The sequence below is a fragment of the Bufo gargarizans genome, chromosome 2 (assembly GCF_014858855.1).
Source record: "Bufo gargarizans isolate SCDJY-AF-19 chromosome 2, ASM1485885v1, whole genome shotgun sequence".
NCBI lineage: Eukaryota > Metazoa > Chordata > Amphibia > Anura > Bufonidae > Bufo > Bufo gargarizans.
Genome location: NC_058081.1, coordinates 575,551,064 through 575,572,265, shown reverse-complemented (window position 1 = coordinate 575,572,265; position 21,202 = coordinate 575,551,064).

Genomic DNA, 21,202 nt, shown 5'->3' with positions numbered 1-21,202 from the left:
GCTTTGCGGTGTACAAGTGGCTGAAGTGCATGCAAAGTTTCCTGGCCATTTTTAGGATGTCTTGCAGATGGGTGGAAGACTTCAGAAACTGTTTGACAACCAGATTGAACACGTGTGCCATGCAGGGGGCGCATGGCTCAGCCCTCCTTGACACAGCACCGATACCATGTCCTTCCCGTTGTCAGTCACCATGGTTCCGATTTTCAGTTGTCACAGAGAAAGCCAGGATTCGATTTCTTGATAAAGGACACGGAGCAGTTCCTCCTCTGTGTAACTCCGTTTGCCCAGGCAAACGAGGTGCAGAACAGTGTGACACCGCCGTGCCCTGCACATGTGGTATGCTGGAGGGCCCCTGTGACTTGTCCCTGCAGTGGAGGCTGAGGACACGGTGGAAGATGAGAAGGCTAAGGCGGACATTGCCGCAGGACCAATGGAGTGGCAACGTGGAGGTGGAAACGGCCTCAAGTTGCTGGTGTGGCTTTGTAGGAACCACATTCACCCAGTGGGCCGTAAAGGACATGTATTGTCCCTGACCGTAGTTACAGCTCCACACATTGGTGCTGCCTTGCACTTTGGCAGACACCAACAGGCTCAAGGACTAGCCCACATTCTGTTCTACATGTGTGTGCAGGGCTGGTACTGCCTTTCTGGCAAATAAATGACGACTTGGGACTCTCCACTTTAGTTCGGCACAAGCCATCAGTTCTCTGAGTCCACCACTTGTAAAGGGAGGGACTGCAGCACCAGCAACTTGGCCAGGAGCACATTCAGCTTCTGCCCCGTTGGATGAGTGCACGCATACTGTTGTCTCTTGGCAATCGCTTCGGTAATCGATTGCTTACAGAATGACTGACGAGGAGTAGGAGAACGAGGAGCTGGAGCATCAGGACCAGCAGATGATGGGAAGGAAAGACAGCTCACTTCGGCTGAGGTGGTGGAGCCTTAACTACCTGAAATCTGGTGCGTGCCACTGGGTGATGCAGTGGTTGCTGCAGCAGGCTGGACCACCAGATCGGAGCCACAGTTCTTCCAGGCCATTTTATGGTGACGCTGCATATGTTGATGCAGGGCCATGGTGCCAACATTGGCACCCTGGCCACGCTTCACTGTTTGCCCACAGATTCTACATATGGCCATGTTCACCTCCTCCGGCGGCTTAACAAAAAACTGCCACATTACTGAGTAGGTGATTTTATCCCCAACACTACGCACTGACTAACTAATACTCCCGGCCACGCTAGAGACTTGCTGGCTCCGCTGCTGGCTCACGGGCAATGCCACCATCTTCTCCCGATGATGATGAAGGCCCTTCGTCACCCGGCTCCCAAGTGTGATCAGCTACATCATCATAATCGAGTACTGTCTGCACGTCACTGATGTCCTCCTCAATCGTCTCTGGGTCAGGAGCCTGACCGCTTGTAACACGAGCTCCCACGCCACTCTCCTCATCACTACTTGCCCGCCTAGTGGAGGAAGCAGCAGATGTCTCCTGCAAATCTTGGCTGGGCAGTAGCTGCTGACTGTCCTCTAGTAGCTCGTCCTCAGTGAAAAGTGGAGCTGAGCCAAGGGAATATAATACTTCTTGCGCTGAGGGAACTGAAAATGACAGAGGAACGTTCAGGACAGGTGGGGGCACAGGGCCAGCTCCTGGGCCATGCCAACTAAGCGTCATGTCAGAGGAACCCACTGACTCTTGGCTGGGGGTGTCTGATGTCACTTAGGACAAAGTGGATGACCGAGTCAACCATTCAAGAACCGCTGTGTTGCTGGTCAAGACACGACCGCTAGATGACACCGGGAGCTCAAGCTTCTCGCTGCGACCCCTGCTGCCACACCCTCTTACTCTGCTGCGACCTCCGCCTGCGCCAGAAATCCTCTACCACTCTACCACTCCAGAGCCTGGCACTTCTCTATCTAACATACTGTTAGATCAAATGTTAGATCAAATATTTTTTCTTTTGCCACTAATAAAAGACAAAAAGGGCTTTAGAATATATCACTGCACCAGCCCAAATTTTTTTAAACTTTTACAATATATACGAATATATTTTTATTTTGCCACTAATACACGGCATTCAGGCCTTTAGAATATACCACAGCACGGCTGAATGGTAATTAGACCCTAATTTTTTTCTACTTTTAACACAAAAGGCTTTTCAACAGATAAGTGCAATGCTGAATGGCGAATATATTTTTTATTTCGCTACTAATACACGGTAAACTGGGCTTTAGAAAATATCACTGCACCGCTGAACAGCAATCAGGCCCTAATTCTTTTCTACTTTTACACAACACAAAAGGCTTTTTAACAGATAAGTGCAACGCTGAACGGTGAATATATTTTTATTTCGCCACTAATACACGGCAAACAGGGCTTTAGAATATATCACTGCACTGCTGAACGACAATTAGGCACAAATTTTTTTTCTACTTTTACACAACACAAAAGGCTTTTCAACAGATAAGTGCAACACTGAACGGCAAATATATTTTTATTTCGCCACTAATACACAGCAAACAGGGTTTTACAACATACAACTGCACCGCACAAGGGCAAATACTGTAGAAATATTGTAATAAATCCTGTTAATGGCTGTATCAAACAACACTTGCACCCCAATAACAAGAACGGTTTTCTGGAATTACAGAGCTGTATAATGGCAATTTGGATCACCAGTCAGTGCACCAAGGTGTAATAGGATTGTTCCTATTACCCAGTCTGTAACCTCCCCTACTGAACCCTGTTCTACATAAATGCTGTGGAAAGATTCCTCCCTATCCTTTCCCTGCACTTATAAATCACTTTTTCACCACAGTCAAGTCTTTCCTAGCACTGTCCCTAGCACCTGCTGAAGTCTCTCCCTGCACTAAGTACACTGGTAAATGGCAGAATCTAAGATGGCTGATGCTATTTATAGGCCTGTGACATCATCAAATGCTGATTGTCTGCATGCATGGCATTATGGGTGATCCCACCTTACCAGAGTTCCTTGCTTCATGTCCTCACATGTGCAGCAGCCATTTTAGGAAAATATGCAATTCGTTACCAATAATTGCACCGCTCTGCTATTCCCATCGGTCCCATAGAGAATGAATGGGGTGGCATGGCGCATGTTCGACCTGCAGCTCCATTAGATTGGGGAAACTAGACCCCCTTTCTCCCATTCTCAGGATTGGTCAGACCCTCAGCAATCAGTTAATTATCCCCTAGAACACGGGTGTCAAACACAAGGCCCGCAGGCCGAATCCGTCCCGCCAGACCTCGTCATGTGGCCCGCGTAGCCGCCGGCCGCCAGCCTTCACCTTTTATTATCACTTCCTGCAGGCGGCCCCTGCAGGAAGTGATAATAAATCGCATAAGGAGCACTGTGTATTACCGGTACTTACAACTACAAGCGCTCACCGAGAGGAGGGAGGAGGCAGGCTGGGAGGATGGGCGCTGGCAGTGTGAGTCATACGTCACGCGCCTGCGCCGCCCACTGAAGCAGGCGGCTTGGGCGCATGACGTATGACTCACGCTGCCAGCGCCTGTCCTCCCGGCCTGCCTCCTGCCTCCACCCTCCTCTCGGCGAGCGCTTGTAGTTGTAAGTACCGGTAATAAACAGCGCTCCTTATGCGATACATACGGTAACCATTAACTATTAGAGATACGATTATACAGTGAGCGGGGCCCGTGTAGTAGAATAGTCACTGCACGGGCCCCGCTGTCATTATAAAAGCAGATGCCGGCCCCTAGCCCGTGTATTGAGGGTCATTCACTACAGGGACACTTATGGAGGGGATCTGTGGATGACACATAGCATAAGATGCTATATATGTGTCATCCACAGATCCCCCCCCCATAACTGTCATACACAGATCCCCCATAAGTGTCACCCACAGATCCCCCATAAGTGTCACCCACAGATCCCCCATAAGTCCGATACAACCGGCCCTTTGAGGGTGACCAAATTGCTGATGCGGCCCCCGATGAATTTGAGTTTGACACCCCTGCCCTAGAAGATAGCTTCTAAAATTGGCCCAACCCCTTTAATTATTATATAGTGAATAGTTCTGCAATATACTTTCTATTACTATTCTTGTTTCCAGTTTCTGCTTGCTGTCAGTGAATGGTAACCCGGTTTATCTACAGGGGCTGATAACCTGTCCAAGTCCAATACAATTCACAGATGAGGGTTTGTTACATTTGTATCTAGTCTAGACAACCCTCTGTGAGTGAAATACCTCTGTATCACAAACCTTTCTCCTATTAGTGCCGACAACATATATCACCTGGAGTCCAGTGTTGAGCCTATTATTGTTCTATTCATACACAGCAAGTGGATATCTTGAAAATGGTGAGAAACTGGAAAAATGAGAATTTATTATTATTTGACTTGCATTCAAAATCGTTACAATCCCTCTTCCCTTTGCTTCTATAACAGGATTGAATTCCTGCTTGTCATTATTCCTCTCTATAATGGAGGCCATGTTCTGTGAAATAAGGTTAATGTGTGTTATGGTCTGCGGGAAGTCAGCTGTGACGCTGCATTTTGCTTAATGGACTGACCTCTTAGAAGCCCATTCATACAGGGAGGCATTAGTCCTCTTAGAAGCCCTTTCACATAGGGAAACATGGTAGCAGCCTCCTCCATTCATTGCCTTGTTTAGTTAACTGTGACATGTTTTGATAGGACCTTTTAGTGACATGTCAGCCGAAAGCCAGTGTGTGATGCAGGTGCTTGTCAGTACTGTACATAAAAAAATGACATAACTTATCTCATGGCCCCCTTGTGGTCGTGACTGAGAAAATAACATCCAAGCAAAGGGATCAATGAGCACTATCTAAAATAACCAGAAAAAATAATAAAACTGTAAAGTCTAATTGCAATCAACTCTTGCAATAAAACACTCATTATCACTACATTTAAAAAAGGCTAAATGAGAAATAATTCGACAAAGAAAAACATATTATAAAGAATGGGTAGCCCTGTCCTGAAGCCAAAGAACACCAGATCACTAATTCATAGACGGACATAATCCACATATAGCATGCAGGAACACTAACATTGTTTATCTTGTACTGATGCGGAGTTACATCATCTTATTCTTCACTCATATCCAGAGCTTCATTCACAATTCTGCTGGCATCTCAGGTGAAATCTCCCAGCATTCACTGCTGCCCACATGGTCGCTGTAGTCTTTTCAGGAGCGATATACAATCAAACTAAACCTGGCTGCATGTTTATTTAGCTTGTTTGGCCTGCATCACTCCCATCCTCCACACATATGCACACTTGACATGTGTCCTGAACGGTAAAAGGGCAGTAAGTTGCTGCCAGTCATCTCTGGTGCGAACTTATCTCCCCAAGAGCAAAAGGATTGGGCATGTTGAAATCCACAGTGCAGTGACTGGGGTTGGGGGGGGGCCCAGTGCTACACTGGGTTCCCTGGACATCGCTGAGCTGTCACCATCTGTTGCTGCTCTCTGGAAGTGATAATAAGCTGTGCTGCACCCCAATGGGGAATAAGTCCAGAGAGTCAGGGTCTGCAGTAAACCAGTGTGCTTCTTTACTGGAGGAATTAAGGGGCAAAACAATGCAGGCGAGGCATGGGGTTGGCTCTCCAGTTTCCTCCCTGGCAGAAGAAAGGTTTGATGCTGAGCAAAAGGCCTGAGCTAGCTGTCCCTCTCTCTCAGAAGGCTGGTACCCTGGCCAAAGGCTGGTGATCCATGGTCTTTGGCAGAGTATCCCGTCTACTTGGTCACTCAAGTAGTCTTACAGAGTCTTCTCTTCTGAGCACTGTTCCCTAACTGCAGGACACTAGGGGCTCTGACTGCTCTTCTTATATACAGTTTCAATATTCTAGTGGGAGGGGTGGTGTGGAGAAACTCAGCACAAACAAATACAATGTTATAACTGTCATCTGTCATAGACTTGCATTAGAGCTTCAATGATACTCAATGGCAATGACATAGCAGTTTTTCCAGAGAAAACAGGTTTTCAGACACAATAGAGTGAAACCAGACATCAAAAAGGTCAGTCTGTCTGTTTTTTTCTAGCTTTTTTCTTCCAAAACATGCTCTTCTTTAAACCTTATGATAGCTCTGGAAAGTCCCAAAAGTCTCTCAGTGTTCATTAACCCTTTCCACAGTGCTGTGCAAATACAGTGCAAATGAGGGGGATATATAACAACAAACATAAAATGCAGTAAAATCGTATAAATCGGTATAAGTGAATGCAAGTTAATCATTTAAAGTGAAATAAAGTAAAGAGTTAATGACTGCAATGGAGTAAATGGGCAAATGTCCACAAAAGTCCAGAATTCAAAGTATCCCTGTTCCAGGACACAACAACAGCCTGATCCTTCTCTCTCCCTGTCATTGGTAGACAGCGAGAAGTCCTCAATATACATTAAATGGTTGGCCAATCGCTCCAAAAAGAGTTCTGAAAAATGTATCTGATTGGTTGCTATGGGCAAGTAATTCAGTTTTGCTAAATCTCCACCACTTATGCCAGAAACATGGCACTATTTGTCACATCTTAAACAACACCCCATCCCCGGTAAGCAATGCCCACCTGGTGAGCTAGAGGCAGAATTTACGACGTAGTCTAGCTGCGCTCACATTAGTAAATGTGTGCCCACATGTCTCCAGGGTTCCATGGCCATTTAACAAATATCCCCTTTAAGGTTAGGGTTGAGTGACTGTAGGCTATGACTCCGTGTAATGATAGGTTGGTTGGTTGAACGGTAATTGTTTTATTGATTATTATGTTTCTAACCTCTCCTATCATTACATTCATATTGTGATAAATTTAACTTTCAGTGGAATCGGTGTGAAGAGCAATCATGTAATTATAAGATGGGGAGGTAGCGTAGGACAATGGAGCGCACGGTTGTTTTTATCTTGATGCCATAAAAAGAAACCCCACAGATTGCTACACTTGTTTTCTGTGCAATATTTTGGGTGTGACTACACAGCGGTTAATCTCAGATCATCGTACAGAATGTGTCAGTGAAACAGAAGCACAGATAACAATGCCGCATTGTCTTATAGGGAATTACACTAATCACATACGTCTACAGAATGAAGGGTGATGTTTAAAGGACATGGAGAGGTTATTCTAGCAGCAACAGCCTCTACAGAGATTACATCGTACAGCCTCTATATAGATTACTATGTATCCTCTACATAAATAACACCATACAGCCTCTACATAGATCATATCATACAGCCTCTACATAGATTATATCATACAGCCTCTACAAAGATTATATCATACAGCCTCTACATAGATGATATCATACAGCCTCTACATAGATTATATCATACAGCCTCTACAAAGATTATATCATACTGCCTCTACATAGATTATATCATACAGCCTGTACATAGATTAACCATACAGCCTCTACATAGATTACACTATATTGCCTCTAGATCGATTACACCATATAGTCTCTATATAGGTTACGCTATACAGCCTCTAGATAGATTATACCATATAGCCTCTACATATACAGTCATGTGAAAAAATTAGGACACCCTTTGAAAGCATGTGGTTTTTTGTAACATTTTTAATAAAAGGTTATTTCATCTCCGTTTCAACAATACAGAGAGATTAAAGTAATCCAACTAAACAAAGAAAACTGAAGAAAAGTCTTTTCAAGATCTTCTGTAAATGTCATTCTACAAAAATGCCTATTCTAACTGAGGAAAAAGATAGGACACCCTCACATGTATTCCCTCTTAAATTGGCTCAGATCTCACACAGGTATATCACACCAGGTGCACATAATTAGTAGATCGTTAATCTGCATGTTGAATGAGGCTTGCCCTATTTAAACCTCAGACATTTAGTTTGGTGTGCTCCTGACTGTTGAAGTGAGAGTGAGCACCATGGTGAGAGCAAAAGAGCTGTCAGAGGACTTCAGAAAAAATATTGTAGCAGCCTATGAGTCTGGGAAGGGATTTAAAAAGATCTCAAAAGATTTTGAAATCAGCCATTCCACTGTCCGGAAGATAGTCTACAAGTGGAGGGCTTTCAAAACAACTGCCAACATGCCCAGGACTGGTCGCCCCAGCAAGTTCACCCCAAGAGCAGACCGCAAGATGCTAAAAGAGGTCTCCAAAAACCCTAAAGTGTCATCTCGAGAACTACAGCAGGCTCTGGCTACTGTTGATGTAGAAGTACATGCCTCTACAATCAGAAAGAGACTGTACAAGTTTAACTTGCATGGGAGGTGTGCAAGGAGGAAACCTTTGCTTTCCAAGAGAAACATCGAGGCCAGACTGACATTTGCCAGAGATAAAGTTGACAAAGACCAGGACTTCTGGAATAATGTTCTTTGGACAGATGAGTCCAAAATTGAATTATTTGGACACAACAGCAGAGGACATGTTTGGCGTAAACCAAACACAGCATTCCAAGAAAAGAACCTCATACCAACTGTGAAGCATGGAGGTGGAAGTGTCATGGTTTGGGGCTGCTTTGCTGCAGCAGGACCTGGTCAGCTCACCATCATAGAATCCACGATGAATTCTACTGTGTATCAGAAGGTGCTTGAAGAACATGTGAGACCATCAGTTAGAAAATTAAAGCTGAAGCGGAACTGGACCATGCAACATGACAATGACCCAAAACATACTAGTAAATCAACCAAAGATTGGCTGAAAAAGAAGAAATGGAGAGTCCTGGAATGGCCAAGTCAAAGTCCAGATTTGAATCCCATTGAGATGCTGTGGGGTGACTTGAAAAGGGCTGTACGTGCAAGAAACCCCTCAAACATCTCACAGCTGAAAAAGTTCTGCATTGAGGAGTGGGGTAAAATTTCCTCAGACCGATGTCGAAGACTGGTAGATGGCTACAAGAACCGTCTCACTGCAGTTATTTCAGCCAAAGGAGGTAACACTCGCTATTAGGGGCAAGGGTGTCCTATCTTTTTCCTCAGTTAGAATACGCATTTTTGTAGAATGACATTTACAGAAGATCTTGAAAAGACTTTTCTTCAGTTTTCTTTGTTTAGTTGGATTACTTTAATCTCTCTGTATTGTTGAAACGGAGATGAAATAACCTTTTATTAAAAATGTTACAAAAAACCACATGCTTTCAAAGGGTGTCCTAATTTTTTCACATGACTGTAGTATATTACACTAAACAGCCTCTACATACCTTACAGTATACAGCCTCTACATACAGTAGATTATACTATAAAGCCTTTACATAGGTAACAGTATACAGCCTCTACATATATGACATGAGAGGTGAAAGTCGGTTACGAAGTTTATCGAGGGTGGACTGGTGGAGCAGTGGAGCAGATCATGACCAGGGGGCTACCAAACGTGTGTCAAAAACAACAGTTCAGCTAATGCGTATGGGGCTCTAAAGCAGAGGAATGGTCACTGCACCTCCGCAGAAAAGGCTACAATTTTCACTGCAGTATCATAATTGGTCCTCCACTGGTAAAGGGTTTGCTTCTAAGATGAGTCTCATTTTCGCTTCATAGAACAAATGCATATTATTGTATCAGGCAGTGTTGGACCCACCAATAAAATTAATTCTGGGGGCCCATTGTTCAGCAAAATGCAAATATTATCTGCTCATATAGTGGAAGGCAGCAGCAAGACCCTATAGATAAGCAGAGAATTCGAGAGGGCAGGTCTCTGATGCATCTATAATAATAAACTGGGTAGTTTGTCAAATATCCTATCAAGTTTTTCATATGGGTTGGTTGAGTTGCTGTATGCTGCCTATCTACAGTTGAAACCAGAAGTTCACATACACTATATAAAAAGACACATATGCATGTTTTTCTCAATATCTGACATGAAATCAGAATAAACTTTTCCTGTTTTTGGTCAATTAGGATTACCATAATTATTATTATTTGCCAAATGCCAGAATAATGAGAGAGAGAGAGAGAGAGAGAGAGAGAGAATGTTTTAAGGCATTTGTATTACTTTCTGCAGAGTCAAAAGTTTACATACATTTCATTAATATTTAGTACCATTGCCCTTAAACTGTATGACTTAGGTCAAACGTTTTGAGTATCCTCCCACAAGCTTCTCACAATAGTTGGACAGAATTTGGGCCCATTCCTCCTGACAAAACTGGTGCAACTGAGCCATGTTTGTTGGTCGGCTTGCTCGCACCTGCCTTTTCAGCTTTGACCATTAATTTTCAATAGGATAGAGATCAGGCCTTTGTGATGGCCACTCCAAAACATTGACTTTGTTATCCTTAAGCCATTTTGTAACCAGTTTGGCAGTATGCTTCGGGTCACTGTCCATTTGGAAGACCCATTTCCGCCCAAGCTTTAACTTCCTGGCTGATGTCTTGAGATGTTGCTTCAGTATTTCCACATAATCTTCTTTCCTCATGATACCATCTATTTTGTGAAGTGCACCAGTCCCTCCTGCAGCAAAACAATCCCACAACATGATGCTGCCACCCCCCGTGTTTCACAGTTGGGATGGTGTTTTTAGGCTTCCAAGCTTCTCCCTTTTTCCTCCAAACGTAACAATGGTCATTATGGCCAAAAAGTTCAATTTTAGTTTCGTCAGACCACAGGACATGTCTCCAAAAATGTATGTCTTTGTTGCTGTGTGCATTTGCAAACATTAATCTGGCTTTTTTATGTTTATATTGGAGTAATGGCTTCTTCCTGGCAGAGTGGCCTTTTAGCTCATGTTGATACAGTACTCCTTTCACTGTGGATATTGATACAGTCTTACCAGCTTCCGCCATCATCTTCACAAGGTCTTCTGCTTTTGTTCTTGGGTTGATATGCACATGTCGGACCAAAGCACGTTCATCTCTGGGACACAGAACCCGTCTCCTTCCCGAGTGGCATGATGACTGGACATACCCATCTTCTTTGTACTTGCGAATAATTGTTTGTACAGATGAACGAGGCACCTTCGGGTATCTTTTAATTGCACCCAAGGTTGAGCCAGACTTGTGCAAGTCCACAATTCTCTTCCTGATATCTTGGATGATTTCTTTAGACTTTTCCATGATGCTAGCTGGTGGTGGAAGCTTTATGGTCTGGGGAATGTTTGTGTGGTGTTCTCTGGGCCCACTCATCCATGTGGAAGGTTTTCTAAATTGATTTCGATATGAAGCATGCTGATTGTCTTCCCTGGATCAGATGGGATCTTCCAGACAATACGACATGTCACACCACTAGGAATGTCCGAAATTGGTTTGAAGAGCATGACCAAGACTTCCAAGTACTACCCTGGCCCCATAATTCTTCAAAGTTGAACCCAATTGAGCACTTGCGGGACCACCTTGATCATCATGTTTGCCTTATGGATCCTCCCCCATGCATCCTACAGCAGCTGTGGGATGCACTGCTGTCAGCATGGCTCCAGATACCTGTGACAACCTAACAGGACCTTACCGTCAGTACAGAGATCTATCCCATCAGCTATTTATCCCCAGGACTGTGACTGTGACGAGGGGACATCCTCTGCGCCTGGAGGAAAGAAGGTTTGTACACAAACATAGAAAAGGATTCTTTACGGTAAGAGCAGTGAGAATATGGAACTCTCTGCCTGAGGAGGTGGTGATGGTGAGTACAATAAAGGAATTCAAGAGGGCCATGGACGTATTTCTGGAGCTTAATAATATTACAGGCTATAGCTACTAGAGAGGGGTCTTCCTCTGGATCAACTTGCGGGATAACAGGCCGAACTGGATGGACAAATGTCTTTTTTCGGCCTTATGTACTATGTTACTACTATGTTACTATGTTACTATGTTACCGAGTCACTCCCAGCCCGTCTAGCAGCTGTCTGAACCCCACACAGCGGTTACTCTTAGATATTAGTTGGTGTTCATAATAATGTGACTCCACTGTGTACAGTATACTATACAACCTCTACATAGATAACACAGTAAACTTGTAATTAAATTGCACTGCAGATTACACAATAAGGCCTCTCCACTTTCTAGTGTAGTAATCTAAATCTAGTAATAGATGTTTTTTCTTATGACAATATAAATACCAGAAACACAATTATAATAGAAATCTTTTTGCTGATGACACAAAGGTTTGTAACAGAGTTGATGTTCCTGGAGGGATACACCAAATGGAAAAGAATTTAGGAAAACTAGAGGAATGGTCAAACATCTGGCAACTAAAATTTAATGTTGATAAGTGCAAGATAATGCACCTGGGGCGTAAAAACTCAAGAGCAGAATATGAAATCAGTGATACAGTCCTAACCTCAGTATCTGAGGAAAGGGATTTAGGGGTCATTATTTCAGAAGACTTAAAGATAGGCAGACAATGTCATAGAGCAGCAGGAAATGCTAGCAGAATGCTTGGGTGTATAGGGAGAGGCATTACTAGTAGAAAGAGGGAGGTGCTCGTGACGCTCTACAGAGCACTAGTGAGACCTCATTTGGAGTATTGTGCTCAGTACTGGAGACCATATCTCCAGAAGGATATTGATACTTTGGAGAGAGTTCAGAGAAGAGCTACTAAACTGGTACATGGATTGCAGGATAAAACTTACCAGGAAAGATTAAAGGACCTTAACATGTATAGCTTGGAAGAAAGACGAGACAGAGGGGATATGATAGAAACTTTTAAATACATAAAGGGAATCAACAAGGTAAAAGAGGAGAGAATATTTAAAAGTAGAAAAACTGCTACAAGAGGACATAGTTTAAAATTAGAGGGGCAAAGGTTTAATAGTAATATCAGGAAGTACAAACCGGATTCCAAAAAAGTTGGGACACTAAACAAATTGTGAATAAAAACTGAATGCAATGATGTGGAGATGGCAAATGTCAATATTTTATTTGTAATAGAACGTAGATGACAGATCAAACGTTTAATCCGAGTAAATGTATCATTTTAAAGGAAAAATATGTTGATTCAAATTTTCACGGTGTCAACAAATCCCCCAAAAGTTGGGACAAGTAGCAATAAGAGGCTGGAAAAAGTAAATTTGAGCATAACAAAGAGCTTGAAGACCAATTAACACTAATTAGGTCAATTGCCAACATGATTGGGTATAAAAAGAGCTTCTCAGAGTGGCAGTGTCTCTCAGAAGCCAAGATGGGTAGAGGATCACCAATTCCCACAATGTTGCGCAGAAAGATAGTGGAGCAATATCAGAAAGGTGTTACCCAGCGAAAAATTGCAAAGACTTTGCATCTATCATCATCAACTGTGCATAACATCATCCGAAGATTCAGAGAATCTGGAACAATCTCTGTGCGTAAGGGTCGAGGCCGTAAAACCATACTGGATGCCCGTGATCTCCGGGCCCTTAAACGACACTGCACCACAAACAGGAATGCTACAGTAAAGGAAATCACAGAATGGGCTCAGGAATACTTCCAGAAACCATTGTCAGTGAACACAATCCACCGTGCCATCCGCCGTTGCCAGCTGAAACTCTACAGTGCAAAGAAGAAGCCATTTCTAAGCAAGATCCACAAGCTCAGGCGTTTTCACTGAGCCAGGGATAATTAAAATGGAGTGTGGCAAAATGGAAGACTGTTCTGTGGTCAGACGAGTCACGATTCGAAGCTCTTTTTGGAAATCTGGGACGCCATGTCATCCGGACCAAAGAGGACAAGGACAACCCAAGTTGTTATCAACGCTCAGTTCAGAAGCCTGCATCTCTGATGGTATGGGGTTGCATGAGTGCGTGTGGCATGGGCAGCTTGCATGTCTGGAAAGGCACCATCAATGCAGAAAAATATATTCAGGTTCTAGAACAACATATGCTCCCATCCAGACGTCATCTCTTTCAGGAAAGACCCTGCATTTTTCAACAAGATAATGCCAGACCACATTCTGCATCAATCACAACATTATGGCTGCGTAGGAGAAGGATCCGGGTACTGAAATGGCCAGTCTGCAGTCCAGATCTTTCACCTATAGAGAACATTTGGCGCATCATAAAGAGGAAGGTGCAACAAAGAAGGCCCAAGACGACTGAACAGTTAGAGGCCTGTATTAGACAAGAGCATTCCTATTCCTAAACTTGAGAAACTGGTCTCCTCGGTCACCAGACGTCTGTTGAGTGTTGTAAGAAGAAGGGGAGATGCCACACAGTGGTGAAAATGGCCTTGTCCCAACTTTTTGGGGATTTGTTGACACCATGAAATTCTGATTCAACATATTTTCCCCTTTAAATGGTACATTTTTCTCAGTTTAAACTTTTGTTCCGTGATTTATGTTCTATTCTGAATAAAATATTAGAAGTTGGCACCTCCACATCATTGCATTCAGTTTTTATTTAGTCCCAACTTTTTTGGAATCCGGTTTGTATTACTTTACTGAGAGAGTAGTGGATGCATGGAATAGCCTTCCTGCAGAAGTGGTAGCTGCAAATACAGTGAAGGAGTTTAAGCATGCATGGGATAGGCATAAGGCCATCCTTCATATAAGATAGGGCCAGGGGCTATTCATAGTATTCAGTATATTGGGCAGACTAGATGGGCCAAATGGTTCTTATCTGCCGACACAATCTATATTTCTATCTATCTCTCTATCTAGCTATGCCAACCAGACAAAAAACCACAATTTTATATTCTGCGGGCTGCTTTTAGAGAAATGGAGAATGCTGGCCCACAGAAATGATAGGAGTGATTTACAAAGACCACCATTTTGCTCTGGCAGAGAAGGTATCTAATTTATGACCAGGCTCAGGCGAACACACGCAAATGTATCAGGCCCAATGTCCTGCTCTCAGCCACCGTCACTCCATCTCCATTCCGTGGTGAGCATGGCGCAAAAACACGTGTGAAAATATTTTAAAACATTTTAACATTTGACTTTTTTATGCCCAAAATTATAAATGGCCCCCAATATTTCTATAAGGATAAGGAAGTGATTGAACTGCTATATTCACAGCATCAGAAAGAGTTGCAATAGTCTGCGGCTGCCCTCACACACTATCCGTTATCCTGCTGCATTAGGCCTCATGCACACGACCGTATGTATTTTGCGTCCGCAAAACACAGATCCACAAAAAATACAAATGACGTCAGTGTGCATTCTGTATTTTGCAGAACGGAACAGCCTCCTCCTAATAGAACAGTCCTATCCTTGTATGTAATGTGGACAATAATAGGACATGTTCTATTTATTTGTGGAATGGACATCCGGACATATGGAAACGGAATACACACGGAGTAACTTCTGTTTATTTGCAGACCCATTAAAATGAATTGTTCTGCATATGGTCAGCAAAAAAAAACAAAAAAACTAACGGACACGGAAAGAAAATACGTTCATGTGCATGAGCCCTAGTAAAATGCTCAGAAAACTGCTGTGTTTTATGATCTAGTGATGTAAAATGTATCATACTAAATATAGAGACAATTTTCTAGCTATATTTTCTTGCTGTGTATTTGACTGGCGTTGACTAGAACGATCCATACCCAGTTAGCGGCTCAAAGACGGGTGGCAGACAGCGCCATATCATTCACTGTTAAACATGTGTCTTGATAAATCATGTTTTTTTTTTTTGCTTTCATTAGAAATATGCAGCTGTTAGGAAATATGAGAATGGTCGGAGAGGCTCCATATATCTTAATGTTGATACTGGGTTAAATCTAATGTGAAGCCTTTTTAAATCCTTAGGTGGTTAGCCAGAAGGCTTTTATACCATTTACCATGGGAGTCGGCCTTAGTTTACATAGCCACTTGTTTTAAACAGTAGCATTTAATCATTTTAAAGGAGAAAAGCCATCAATCACAAGACAATAGTCATTACTGCCGAAAAAGTAAACCAGATACCCAGAATGTACGTAGCGATGGCAGATACCATTCATGTGTGTCCTGTGCATTTCAGGATCTACCAGATGATTTATCCTCGTTATATAGAGATGTCAGCCAAGAGCAGGACCGCTGATGCTCACTTCAGTGATAATGACTCTTTTCACACCTTGTGTGTCCAGGAAACTCAAGCACTATTACCAAGAGTCAGCTCTCCACACCATGTTATGTCAGACAAATGCAAAGGGGTCTTCCAGTTAACTCTCATGCCCAGGATATGGAACAACTATTAGACTGGTGGGTGTCTGACCAATGGGACCCTTACTACTACGAGGATGGGGGCCCCTGATTAAGGCCTCATGCACACGACCGTTGTTGTGTTCTGTTCCGCAAAATGGGGTTCCGTTGTTTTGTGATCCGTTTCCGTTTTTGATTCCATGTGTCTTCCTTTATTTTTGTAGGATCTCCAGACATGAAGGAAAGTAAAAAAAAAAATCTAAGTCAAGTTTGCCATGCAAATGATAGGAAAAAAAGGACGCGGATGACAATCTTGTGTGCCTCCGGGTTTTTTCACAGTCCCTATGACTTGAATGGGTCCGCAAACCGTTTTCCGTGAAAAAAATAGGACAGGTTATATTTTTTTGACGGACTGAAAACACGGTTCATGGACGCGGATAACAAACGGTGCATTAGCTGAGTTTTCAACTGACCCATTGAAAGTCAATGGGTCCGCAGAAAATCACGAAAAACGGAACAACGGACACGGAATGAAACAATGGTTGTGTGCATGAGGCTTAAGTGTATCATAGGCCTGGGGCTGTTTACCCGTCTTGGGCCCCCTCCATTTGCCCCGACCATTCCCTCTATCACGTTGTGTCCCATGTTTATTTTTTTCTGGTAAATATGAAAGAAAATGATGCCACGTATATATGTATAGTGTAATTGCCCGTATACCCCTGAGGACGCCAGGGGCAATGTATGAAGAGATTTTAGAAGACGGCTGTCGTCAGTGCTGATACTAAGCTGTACAATCAATGTGATTTATTAATGAGAAGTACGCAATAGATAAGGGACCAGTGGTGACAGTGCACAGAACCACAATCCCTCATGCAGGAGGGAACACGCAGAATAATACACTACGATAGATCGCCGGGTGTTTAGTGGTCAGAAAACTTTTAATTTAATTTAATGAAATAAAGAGCGGTTATATTATTACAGGTTATGGGATAAATGTAAAAGTATAGAAATGAGGGGGCACACTCAAGTGGGATCACTGGATAAAGTACAGATAAATGTGTTTATTAATATTTTAAGAACATACCCTTAAAATCATTAAAACATGCATAAAACAAAAATGTGCAAGATTTCACTAGTGATAATTATCCCAGTGAGAGTTCTTTCCACAGAGGTGTAGGACTAAGGCCTGTGACGTTAGAGCAATAGTATAGTCCGTATCGGCCCTATGGCCCAGTCCTATTGGAGCGCTGATGATATTAATGTCTCTTTGTCCAGTATGCTGAATATGCAGCGGTATATATCAAATTGGAGACTATGCTCCCGTACTTAGCAAGATAAGCAGAGGTGTATGGCAAGTTGGAGACTATGCTCCCGTACTTACAATCTCTTGTCGCTTGCGATATTTCCGCTCACCCCTCCTGGCTGGATCCTCACAGCGTTGATTTTTCAGGTAACCGTACACTCACAGCGTCCCGCGTGGTGTATTCGGTCAAGACGTGGCGTCCCACGTGACCTGGTAGTCTGGGGTGCCGGCTGTACGCTAAGCTGACGTCACTGGATTGACGTTGGACTGACGTCAGTAATGTGCGACTTGTGCTCCGGTTTGATGCAAGAGAAAAATCTTGTATAACGATGTCTTTAAAGTACAGATGTTTCTTGTTCTTTTCAGGAATCCACGCTCACTCTGTCTCTGCCAAGGTGGGATAAATGTAAATTGGGGGCTATCAGACGTAAAGCTGCCAGTTTTTGTTTAGGAGGACCTAATACCCTTCATTTATCTGGGTCAGATTTGTTGAATTAATATACACCCCCAGCCCCTCATATAGTATAGTGTACAACACTCCACACATAGTATACAATGTATCACCCCACAGTATATAACACCCCATAGTATGCAATATATAGTATAAGACCCCACAGTATATATCACCCCACAGTACATATACAGAAGCCGACAGAAGCAAACCCCCAGTTGTATTATTAGAGCAAGGCAATTTTACAGCCTCTGGGTGTAATGCAGTTTTTATTCATTTTCCCCACTATTGGGGTTTCGCAACATGGCATATGTAGAAACATGGGATGTGCTGCTGATTTGCCACTGTAGATTTGCATTTTAATACATTTCATCCATATGCTGTGAAGGGTCACTTAGTTTTGATAAAAGTCTTGATAGGTGGAGATCTGAGTGAGCATACCCCCACCAATCGCTAGAACAAGAAGAGAGAAGCACGAGCATAACATTCACGGTGTGCCAATGGATGACAGCAGGAGTCCTCTCCCCCTAAACCACTTAGAGGCCACAGTTGCTATTAACTGCGGCACCGAGGGGTTAAATGGCCTGGATCTGCGCTTCTTCCAATCTGGGCTATTATAGCAGGAGCCTGCCTGTCATATGAAAGCTGTCTCTCCGCTGCATGGGAGACCTTTGCAGCGCTTATTCTAGGCAGTGGCCTAGAATAATGCCTATTAATGACTTCCATAAAAACACGTATCCGCGGACATTAAAAGAATAAACGTATGGATACAGAGGGCGGATTTCTGTAATATATGTTCATTATCCATTGCAAAGATTTAAATAACTGAAAGAGGTTCTCTGGGCTTTTTAGGAAATCAGTGGTTTCTTTCATCTGGTGGAAGAAGGACAGTTTAGTTAGTATTTATTCCTCCGTGGTGCCATGGAGGCAGACGTCTTGTCACCGCCAGATCTCTGAGAAGCTCTGACAGACGTTCTTCAGTACCTCTTGCTTGAGGTTCTTTTGTTTTGGTTTAGTTTTGTCATCTCGTTTCCCTCTCTCAGCTGTCATCTAGTTGCACTGATTGCATCCCTTTATATCCCCTCCCATACTGCATCACTTTGTGGTTTATACAACCTTCCTGGATTGTGCTCACTGCTAGATGCTGCAACTGCTGGTTCCTCAGATAAGTCTTTTCCTTTATTTGTGTTTTCCTGTTGGCTTGTTTCTAGGTGACCCTGACTCCCTCCGTATTAGGTGCAGGGAGCCGGTGGTCGTGTTCCCTCACTATTGTAGGGTTTTCAGGTGTCACTCAGCCTAGGTACGAGGGAATGCAATTTTCTATCATTAAGATCTTTGCATGGGCTGAGCAGTCAGGGAGAGCTTTAGGGCTTTTATAGGGCTCACCCATATGTCCCTTAGTTTGGGATCAAGTTAGTTGGATCTTTATTTGTGACTTCTAGTTTCCTGCAACACCATCCGTGACACATCTCCACTGCACTCACACCGGATGTGTACTCTTCTCCTCCTTTTCAGCTGCATTTACTATGATACAGCTGAAAGGAAAGAGAAGGGCACTTATTCAGTAGGGATCTGAACAGGAGAGCCCACAGCATGTGACTGTACAGGGGACACCTGGAGAGGTAGGTACTAACTAAACTTTTTTTCATCCACAGGACAGAAGAAATAGCTGATTTACTAAAAAGCCCGGAGAACCCCTATAAAATCTTATCCACTTTGCTTCATTTGTAAAACGCTGCATACAAATCCACAGCGTAACAGGGGCGACTGGAAAGTGGCCCTGGAAAAAACTTAAAGTGGCCCTGGAAAAAACTAAAACTAGCCCCATGTTGTAGGCAAGTCCAAACTTTCAGAAGGTGGAGCAACACAAGTAGGTAGGGACAACACAAGCCACAGGTAGGCAGGCACAAAAGGTGGGGCCAGTGATACCATAATGCATCACAAAATGCCGCCCCAGCAAAACCAAATGCCACAGTGCAGTATAAAATACTGCCCTATCACTATACTGAGGATGGTGATACAGTTGAATTAGGAGGGCACCTGCGACTGCTGGCCAGGTGCATAAGTACCTGATGCTCCTACATTAATTAATGCTTAAAGCAGGCATGTCCAAACTGCTGCCCTCCAGCTGTAGCAAAACTACAACTCCCAGCATGCACTAATAGCTGTAAGCTATCCAGGCATGCTGGGAGTTGTAGTTTTGCAACAGCTGGAGGGCCGCAGTTTGGACATGCCTGGCTAAGAGCATCAGATCGTTGTGTACCTGGCCAGCGGCCATGAGGAGGGCTTAGTCATTGGCCCACCAGGAAATTTCCCTGTAGGGAATGGCCAGTCTGTCCCTGTACCCTAAACCCTAGGGTGAATTCACACACACCAGATTTTATTCTCCATTGATCTGCTTTGAACTTGCAGAACTCCATGCACAAAACCACCCTGTTGCCACCAGTGAATCCGCCCTCATCAGAGAAATAATTTCTCCAATTATTTACTATCAACTGGTGGACTCGTGTGATAGTTTATGGAGGATTTTCAAGAAAGGGAGCAGATGACATTTAGTTTCCAGTACGCAGCTTTCCTGCATGGTGATCAGAAGGTGAATTGTTTATCCCTGGGGGGTAGGTATGAACAATCCAGCATTGTCTTGCTCAATTAGATGTCAAAGCTTTTGATGAATTAAACATTAATACGCCGTAAGGGAAATAGGCGTGAAAACAGCAACAACTGTGTTATTTTATGGTATTGTGATTCTAACACTGATATGTGTCTACACATAACAGAAAACTGCACTGGAACCTTACACCTCACTGCTGGGTTTCTGATACAGACATCAGTAGTGTTATGTAGTAATTAGAATTGAGCGGATACCTGGAAGTTCGGGTTCAACGGGTTCGGCCGAACTTAAAAAAAAAGTTCGGGACCCGAACTTAACCCAAACTTAACCCCGAACCCAAACCCCATTGAAGTCAATGAGGACCGGAACGTTTGAGCACTAAAATGGCTGTAAAAAAGTCATGGAAAGGGCTAGAGGGCTGAAAATGGCAGCAAAATATGGTTAAGAGCATGGCAAGTTCTCTGCAAACAAATGTGGATAGGGAAATGACTTAACCTCCTCCCGTCTCGCTAACGCCGAAAGGCGTCAATGCTGCGGCGCTGCCAGGTCACACTAACGCCGATTGGCGTCATCTCGCGTGAGCCGAGATTTCCTGTGAACGCGCGCACACAGGCGCGCGCGCTCACAGGAACGGAAGGTAAGCGAGTGGCTCTCCAGCATGCCAGCGGCGATCGCTCGCTGGCAGGCTGGAGATCCGAATTTTTTAACCCCTAACAGGTATATTAGACGCTGTTTTCATAACAGCGTCTAATATACCTCCTACCTGGTCCTCTGGTGGTCCCTTTTGTTAGGATCGACCACCAGAAGACTCAGGTAGGTCAGTACAGTCGCACCAAACACTACACTACACCCCCCCCCCCCCGTCACTTAT